The sequence below is a fragment of the Capsicum annuum genome, chromosome 3 (genome assembly GCF_002878395.1).
Source record: "Capsicum annuum cultivar UCD-10X-F1 chromosome 3, UCD10Xv1.1, whole genome shotgun sequence".
NCBI lineage: Eukaryota > Viridiplantae > Streptophyta > Magnoliopsida > Solanales > Solanaceae > Capsicum > Capsicum annuum.
The window spans coordinates 178,818,362-178,828,630 of NC_061113.1; the positions used below are offsets into that span (position 1 = coordinate 178,818,362).

At 34.0% G+C, this 10,269-nt stretch overlaps 1 non-coding gene across 1 annotated transcript; it reads right to left on the reverse strand.

Annotated features, from left to right (window-relative positions):
- Window positions 1–8,925: 8,925 nt before the first annotated feature.
- LOC124897520 lies at window positions 8,926–9,032 on the reverse strand. The gene has a single exon (XR_007054232.1). It is a non-coding gene; the product is annotated as a small nucleolar RNA R71 (small nucleolar RNA).
- Between the last annotated feature and the right edge of the window lie 1,237 nt (window positions 9,033–10,269).

Consider the following 10,269-nt stretch of genomic DNA (forward strand, 5'->3'; position numbering starts at 1 on the left):
TATCTGTACATAAAAATTAGCTTCGCTTAGTTCACATAATAAAAATTTTCATCGAATAGAAAAAAGGAACTCTGTTTGATGCGTAGGATTTGAGACTAAAGAAAGCAAAAAAGGACTTTCTCAAATTAAAGGTCTATAAAAATATATTGCTTGAAAGTTATATCACTGTATTGATATCTTGATATGGTTGCTACTATAAATGTGTAGTGTTGGTGAAATTACAAAAATATTACAACTGAAAATTACAAGTGAAGAAAAAATAAAAGAATGTCTTCTTCTTCGGCTGTGGCGCTGATATCTCGCTCTCTTTAAGGAGATTCAAGCTCACTGCATAAAAATATTTCACTGGTCCAGCAGTAATCTTCTTCACTTGTCCCCTCCAGGATACAATAGCCTTTTTCTCAAATAACAACTAACCAACTCTGGACAAGAGTTGAGTTCAAAGCTCCATAAAAAGAATACCTCCCTTCAACTAATGAACTCTCTTTCTTACTATCTTTTGTGAACTCTATATTATCTTGTAGTATACTAAAACCACCTCTATTTATAGGTGAAGAACTATTCCATGCAATGAATAGGAAGATAAATATGGTAGTAAAGATGGAATATCAATGGCTTTTAGGTTACAAGAGTTACAATTCATAATGAGTAGGATAATAGAGGAATAAAGAAATATAAGTTACTAGAAAAATTGTGATCAGATTCATCCATTACCAGCCTTAAAAATCACTTCTTGATGATGAAATTCATGCAATAACCCATGTCCATGTGTGCCTTAAACCCACCATTAACATCAAGTTTTAAATAGGCATAAAGGTTGCCTTAGTAAATAGAAAGGTACAGCGGTTTGCATGTATTTACAAATAGATGAATTAAGGTGCAATTGTTGCACAATCAGTAATGCATGAAAAGGTAACAAACTCCCACGTTCCAAGACTCTAAAATGGCTACTAATGCCATGATATTAAGGCATTAAAACATATTATAATTAATAATAAAATGCCCTTAAATTCAATAGTCCCCCACTCATTTTAATATTAATAAGAGAGTCTACTAGTTGAAGGAAGACTATCATGCATAATGAAGGTGTGTTGTGCATTAAACCTTCACTTAGTAAAATAGTAATTTCTACTCCAGAGTCGTTGTGGTCTCAGACTTGAACTATGACTGCTTAAGGAAAATAAAAAGTTACTGCTTACACATAATAGTCAAGGTGTTGACATGAGCTTTATAGCCAGCACATTACGGACTTGTGCTATTCCGATTTTAATGAGTGTCATTTGAGAATGAGCCCAATTCTCATAGGAAGCGGTCTACCCTACACTCGCATAGGTGAAATCCATCGAGAGTGCTGCTGTAATTTTAGTACCCCACTCTTATGAGTTACAGATTTTTATTAAGAGTATTTTTAAACTCGACCTCACCCACATTACATGTTAATACACTCACACCATAGGGCGGAATGAAATATAGTGCTTTTTTTCACAACAAGTTATCATGTGATTCGTTTTTTCCATTGATCCTGGTTATAGGATCTAGTCCTCAAGTTAGGTTTCCTCACATATGACTCAAGATTCAATAGGCTTCAATCTCATTCCCCTCGATATGCTCCAGACCTTTTCTCTTGATAAAGTCTTAGTCAATGAATCTGCAAGATTATCACAAGATTTGACATGATCAATATTAATGGTACTATTTGTCAAATATGATCTCACATTACTGCGTTTTCTCCTTATAGATCTGGATTTACTGTTATAATAATGATTTTGAACTCTACCAATTGCAGTGGTGTTATCACAATAAATTAAAATAGGAGGAATTGGTTTTTCAAAATAAGGTATTTAAAATAATAAATCTCTCAATCAATTTGCTTCCTCACTAGCTGAAGCTAAAATAATAAGTTCAGCCTCCATGGTAGAGTTAGTAATAATAGTTTGCTTTTTATACTTCCAACAAATAGCACCACCACCCAAAGTAAAAACATAACTAGTAGTGGATAATGAATCACCTGACAAAGTATTCCAATCCGCATCACAAAAGCCTTCAAGTACAACAAGATACTTTTTATCGAACAAACCACAGTTTTTCGTTCCAATTAGATATCTCATTACTCTCCTTATAGTATGTCAATGTTCATTACCTGGCTTGCTAGTAAACCTGCTAAGTACTCCTATTGCATATGCAATATCAGGCCTAGTTTAATCAGTCACATATCTCAAACTTCATATTATGTTAGCATATTTCTTTTGATATATCTCATTATTTTCACTTTCAACATGAAACAAGTGAACACTAGAATCAAATGGAGTTACAACATGCTTGGAATCAAGGAAATTATATTTTTTCAATATTTTTCAACATAATGTGACTGGTTAAGGGAAATTTCATCACATGTTCTAGTAATTTTTATTTCTATAATAAAATTTGCCTCACCATGATCTTTCACATCAAAATGGCTTCTAAAAATATTTTTAGTTTCACCAATAATATTCATATTAGAGTCAAAGATCAATAAATCATCAACATAAAGGCAAATAATAACATGCGAATTATTCCAAGACTTATGATGTATGCACTTGCCACACTTATTTGTAGGAATCAAACTTTTCATGTCATTGCTTTGATGTCTGTTTTAAGCCATATAAGGATTTATTAAGTTTACACACTTTGCTTTCTTGGCCAGCCTCAACAAAATACTCGGGTTGTTCCATATAAATCTCCTCATTTAGGTCTTTGTTTAAAAAACAGTTTTTACACCCATTTGATGAATTTGTAAATTAAAAATTCTAATGGATGTAATTCTAGTTACAGAAAAGTATCAAAAAAATTTAGGACTTCTAGTTGTTTAAAACCTTTAACCACTAGCCTAGATTTGTAGTTGACAGCGCCCAAGCGCACACTCAAGTGTAAGTGGTCTTATCAAGTAGTAAAGTGGCCTTCAAGAAGCCAATATCGATCCCACAAAGACTTGATTTAACAATGATTTAATTCTGGTTTAACTTTGAAGATTATTTTGATGCAAAGGTAATCAAAAAGAGAGTTTGTAATTTTGTAAATTAAAAATAAAGTAAATAATGCGTGAAACAAAGTCTTGTAACAATCAATGGAGAAAAGCCCAGGGTTAAAGCACTCCAAACAATCATATTATGTTATTGAATTTCACTCATTAACTTTCTTATCTTAGTTGTTAATTCGTAGGGTTAATTTCATGATCATGGTTTCCCAACCTATAATCTTTTACCTAATATGAACATTACAACTACATCGTTGAGCGGGGATGTAATAATCCAATTAAGTGAATTAAAGCTATCATCCTACGTTTGAATCAAGTAAGGCATCTAAGTACATCTCTGTCCTAGACGCTAAGTTTAATTTTTTATTTTATAAAAGAATGAAAACTCAAACTTTGTTTATTCCCATGTTCTATCTCCCTATTTCCTCTCCTGAGATCAAAAGGTCGACAATATATGTATTTTAAGGGTTGCGAATCATTAAAATAATTAAAACAAGAATAAACAAACAACCAATAATGATAAGCAAATTAAAAGAATTTAATCCAAAATAATAGTACACATGTTCTTAGTTTTAACCCCGAAAAGAAGATTTTTAGACGATAATATTCATAATCATAATCCAAATAATTAAATACATGATATGAAAAATTAAAACCTAATAAAATCGTGTAGAAGCCTCCGTCTCTTGTCTCTTTACTGTGTCCAGGTATTTAATATTGTCCAAGATTCCAACGAATTCTTATATTGTGTCCAGAAAATATGGTGCATATATATTATATTTAATTCCCAAATTGGGTTGGATTAAAAAAAGTTGGCACGGGTTCCAAAATAAATTCCCACCAAACTCTTAATAATTGTGCCAATTCAATTCAAATTAGGCAATCACCCCGTGTCGGCTGAAATTAAATTTTTGTGCTTGGATCATCGACGCGACACATCAACTTTGCGGCGCTGGACTGGTTAGAACTGGCCATGTCAACGCGACGCGTCGATTCACTGGAATTTGCTTCCAAAATTTTGATTAAGTGTTTAACGTCCTATTTTTTGATCATGCCTTTTATAGTATATTACTAATAAATTTTTGGCCTTTAAATCATCAATATATCACCGCATTTAGCTCACAAAGCCTCCTACAATATCACACACCATAAATTAAAGATTAAAATAATACAATATTCTCAACGATAAATCAAAACACAAGCTAAGATAAGACAAATTCACAATGATCTTCCACTTATTATTCTAACTCTTGACTTAATCAAATTGAACTTTGCACATTATAAACAAGTTATTCCACTCATAATTACACCATTAAACCATTTGAAATAAATTAAACACATTAAAATCCAACAAAGCCAACTAGACACACAACTAGCTCAAGCTAGTAAAACTAGTTTACCGGGTTAAACTCTAAATGACTCAATTAAGTATAAATTTGTTTGAAAAATACTTTGAACATTGTAATCACATACTTGGACACTTAAATGCTTATTTATATCAATATGAACACATAAAGCACACGAATTGCTCTCAAAACAAAGGCGAAATAAGCTAGAATAATGATACCGAAGTGCATAAAATCACCTCAGATCATCACTCCACACTTAAATCCTTATTCATACTCGAACAACTTTTTACTCTAAGCATAAAAATATGAGGTGACGCTACACTTCTACTGACTGCAAGACACTCAAGCTAGTACTACAATGACTACATGGAATGCAAGTTTCTACATAAAGCACGTTATTTACACAATTGAAATCTCAAGAACACTACTCTAAAATATCCTAGCCTCAAGAATTGACTCATTTAAGTGGAAAATTCATGCATATTGCTCAATCAAGGACATCATACAAATCACCCACATTCATCAAACATGTGCCCCTCACAATAAGAGAGTTACCCATAATCACTCACAATAATGCACTTTATAACATAATGGGTACAATAATTAAATTACACACACTCTCACAAAGAATTCACAAGTCACACACAATGAACCATAAGCTTACCCTTAGTGTAACGCTCCACTAATATCAAAATGATGAACTTAGGATCAAATAGGTCTTTTCTGGGTTGTAATGTAGGCTAAGGGACGGGTAGGAACTATTTGTGAATAGTGACTAACCTCTCTAAGCACTTTAATACACTACATTATACATTTAAAATCAATTTCCAACAACCAATTTACACCATTTTTGTCTACCCCATTCTTTTATTTTTCACCCCATCCCTTTCAAGCATTTTCACTAACACATGGTGGGCATATTGCTTATTCCTTCAAGAATCAATTTTTCTCATTTTTTTACAATCATGAAAATATTTCTAACACCATTTATATCACTCCCAACCACCACACATCAAATATAAACACCAATAAATCTTACCTTGGGGCATCAATTTCACTTTTTTCTTCTATAATTTCTCAAACTCCTCACTAATTCAATTTTCTTTTTCATTAAAGCACTTAGGAGCTTTTTGGATCAAATTATGGGCTATCAAAGAAGGCGATTAGGCTACATATGAGTCTATCAAATAAAATAAGCTAAAAGATAAATGGGGTTTAACTAGGATAATGCATAAGGGTATGTAAAAAGAAGGTCTAAAGTAAGGCTATCAAAGAAATGCCTAAATTATCTCTAAACCCACACTCTTTATTTTGCTTTGCACACACTCAAGACAAGTTCTAAACATCACATGCAATAAGGAATATACAAAATCTTACAGCAACATGGCATATGTTCAATTCAATAGGATCATCATAGACTCCCAACCAAACAATAACATGAATTCAAATTTAATTCAAAAAGCACAAAAGTCAAAAACTTGAGCCTAAGAGTCTCAAAAATAGCAATTTAAACAATTCAACATGTTTTTACCAAACAAAACACTTGCACCATGTAATCAAAAATATCACCAACAAGAATATCTTACACCAAAAACTTTTTAAATTGAGCCAAATTTAGGAATTTCCCCACCCCACACTTAAAAACCTACTTTGTCCTCAAAGTGAATTTAAAGGTAAGAGATAAAAATACTCTCTGAGGCCTCTAGGCCTAGCTAATAGCATCTTTTTGTATAAAGGAGGTTCGGTGACCCCACACTCATTCTTTGACATGCTTCAAGCTCAAGTTTATGGTATTCAGACTTCCCATTAACCTGTGAATCAACCAAAAATAAAAACTACGTGAAATAAAATTTAAAAAAAAAAACTGAAAAGAAAACATACCTAATTAACTTGGGTTGCCTCCCAAGCAGCGCCTGATTTAGTGTCGTGGCACGACCCAACTAACTTAACCATATTTCTTTACCCTTTAACTTCCCTTTGCGAGACATTTTTTTATTCATTTCTGACCTCTTGAGTTTGCACTCTATAAGTTAACTTCTCTCTCAACTTCAACCTTTATCATGTTGGGAAGCAGTGGATTCAACTTGGGCCACTTAATCAGGTAATCCGAAGAGGCTTTTGGTGAATTAATCACCTCATACTTTTTCCCTTCAATAACATTGATCACACACAAATTTTTAATATGGGGTTTTACAATGGGTGTTTTGTAAACATCAAATACCGCACAAATTTTTAATTTTGGGTTTTACAATGGATGTTTTGTAAACATCAAATACCATATTTTCATCATCTACCCTCATCTTGAGTGTGCCTTCTCTAACATCAATCAAGGCCCCTCCAGTTGCTAAGAATAGACACCCCAAGATGATTGGTACCTGATCTTGGGCATATTTATATGCTCAACGTACCATTATGCACCCAAATTTGAACTTAATTTAAGAAATTTTGTATGAATTCTTAAGTATAATTCAACTTTTATTCCGTCTTGGGCCTAATGGATATGATTAGTATTTTCATCTGCAAAATCATAAAGAATTGTGCATAATTGGATACAATGAGGATGTGAAAATAGTGAAGAAATGCAAAGGACTGAAATTAAGCTGGAAAAGGGAAGTTGAGAAGAAGAAATCCTCATTTGAAGACACCCTGCATCCCGATTAGCAACAAAATAGCAATGGTCGAATTCCAGTGAAGGTTCGCGAAACCTTCGCATTGCGGAGAAAGTTAGTTTATCAGATTTGGTGACCTGAAGGTTTAGCGCGTCGCTGAGGATGGTCATTTCACAATTGTCTCAATTCAGTGGCTCACCACATAGTGGTGTGTCACCGCGATAGTGGCGTGTCGCGGTGAGGGTGCATTTTACAATTGTTGGGGAATACTTAAGCTCCGCGATTTCTCAAATTTTAATGAAAAATAGCAATCTTAGTCATGGAGCGACATGCCAGGTGGACAAATCAAAAATATTTTAAGTATTTTTGTCCCAACTATAAAAGAAAAAATCTAAGATAATGCGGGGGACTTTTATCAAGGAGAGCAGCAGCGGAAAAATAGAAATTTCTCTCTTTAAGGGTTCATAAACATTCTTTTGAATTTCTTTATTTCAAGGATTGATTTGGGTATGATGTGTTACTTATTTTGGAGGGTTAATTCATACATGAGTTGCTAAACACCCCCTCTCTGGTGTTGAGGCTAAGAACATGAGTACTATTTAATATTCTTATTCATAGTTTCTTTTTGGATTATCATATGGGTTGTTCCTAATTTCTTGATCTTACTATTTTAATAATTGGCCACCATTAGAATAAATTTATATTTCTATGTGAATCTGGGAGGAGAATTATAGGATAGAACGAAGAAATTGGGGAGTAAGGTTCTTATTCTTTTATTAAATAAGGGATTTGAATTAGCATCTAGGATAGGGATATACCTAGATGCCTTGCTTGGTTCACTTGCAGAAAGACAACTTCATGAATCTAGAAGATTTATTATAACTCTACGGGAGTTGTAGTTACAACATTCAATAGATAGAAGATATGAGGTCAGGAGACTAAGATTTTGGCATAAACCTTGCGAACCATCAACCCAATAACCATTTAGACTGTGAATAGAATAGAGAATTGTATGATTGTTCAAAATACCTCAACCCTGGAATTGTCCTCATTATTGATTACAACCGTTGCTTACTTTGCTTTATCCATCATAATTTTTTTTTGTTTAGCAATTTAAATTTTATTTACAAAAGCATATTAATCTTGATACAATCAAACACTTAATACTCAGTTGTCTTGAACTAAAGATTGAATAAGTTTCTAAGTTTATTGATCCTCGAGGGAATGATATCTGATTGTCTAAGTAATTATATTACTTGCACAATCACGTACACTTGCGTGTGCGTAGAGACGCAACAAATTTTTGGCATCGTTGCCGGGGATCAAATAGAATTAGTAAATTGCTTTAATTTTTGGTTTTTGATCTTAAGTTTAAGTGTTAACAACTTGATCTTAGTGGCTGGATTTTTGTAGGTTTAGCTGAATATTGGACTGGCGAGAGACAAAGAATTAGTGGAGCCCTTTGCAGAACCAGAAGTGATTTTTCATCATAGATAAAGAGCTCAATCGATGGCAGAAAGACTCGATCATATAGTTGCTAATCCAAATATTGGAAATATTCCAGCTCTAGTTGTTCCTGTTCAACAAGTCGTAAGACCTATTCGAGAAGTGGCAATCCCATTTATACACCTTGTGACTAACAGTATCCTGAATCCTAAACAAGGAGCTCAATGGGAATTGAAACAAAATATGGTAAATTGTTAAAATTTGTGAGAGAATTTCAGGGACTTTCACATGAGGATCCATAGCAGCATTTATAAACCTTCCTGGAGATAAGCGACACATATATTCCTAAAGTTGTAAGTGTTGATTATATCAGATTAACACTCTTTCCTTTTTCTCTACTGGGGAAGCAAAGAGATGGTTACTTGCTGAACCACACCAATCCATCACTACATGGGAAGAATGTGCTTGAAGATTCCTCATTAGATTTTTTCCATATCAGAAAATGGCTCAAATAAGGAGTGAGATATTGAGTTTTAGACAGAAATATAGAGAAAATCTCTACCAAGCTTGGGAGAGATTTAAGGGCATGCTCAAAAGTTGTCTTCATCATCATCAATCGAATGATGTTTTGGTGCATACATTTATAGAAAGCCTTGGGTCTAATACAAAAATTCTCTTGGATTCAGCAGCAGGGGGTCAAGCTTTGGAGAAAACATATGATGAATTATATACCTTGCTGAATTAAATTGCACAAGGTAATCCAGATTCGCATGTAGACTCGAGGAAGGCTCCCAAGAAAGTTGTAAGGGTTTTGGAGGTTGATCAGTTCACCGCTTTATAAGCACAGATTGCAGCAATACAGAACCATATGACTACTCAAATTAACAACTTAAAGTTGGGTACAACTTAACCAGCAGCCACAGCAAATGTAGTTCAACAGGTATATGCATGGTGTAAAGTTTGTGGAAGCAATGAGTATAAAGCAGATGCATGTTCTATTAATCTATATTCAGTCAACTACGTGGGGAATAAAAATCATCAGGGTCAATAAAATTTTGGCAATAAATATAATCCAAATTGAAGGAACCACCCTAATTTCTCATAGGGTAGAAATCAGGCATAGAATATAAATTAGTATAAGGGACCAGTGCAACCAAGTCCACAGTCGATTCAGAATAATCAGATGACTGCCTCAAATAGTAATATGGAGGAGATGCTTAAGCAGTTGACGGCTCAACATGCACAGTTTGCAGTGGACATAAAGGCTCAATAGGCATAGTTTCCAGCTGAATTGAAGAGTCAACAATTACTCACGAGAAATTTGGAGTTGCAGTTAGGTCAAATCACAGGATCGCAGAATACAAGGCCACAAGGAGCAGTGCCTAGTGACACTGAGGCTAATCCTAAACAAGTGAATGCGGTAACAACGAGGAGTGGGCTACAAATAAAAAAGATGGTTCGGGAGTAGGATAATCCTGAGATCACTGATGATAGTTTGCAAGAGAAGGTAAAAGTGGAAGTAAAAGAAAAAGTGGCTAGTGAAGAGATTCGTGTTGAGAAGAAGACTCTCCCTTTTCCCTTTCCTCAAAGGCAAGAAAGCATTAAGAGGAAGCAAGTTTTAAGAAGTTTCTAGATCTTTTGAAGCAAGTTCAAGTAAACCTCCCTCTTGTTGACATTCTACAAAGTGTGCCAAAATATGCAAAATACTTAAAGGATATTGTAGCCAATAAGAATCGGTTGAGTGAATATGCTACAGTTGCACTTACTCAAGAGTGCACTTCTAAAATTCAAAATAAACTGCCCATAAAATTGAAGGATCCAGGGTTTTTCACATTTTAGATTACCCTTGGTC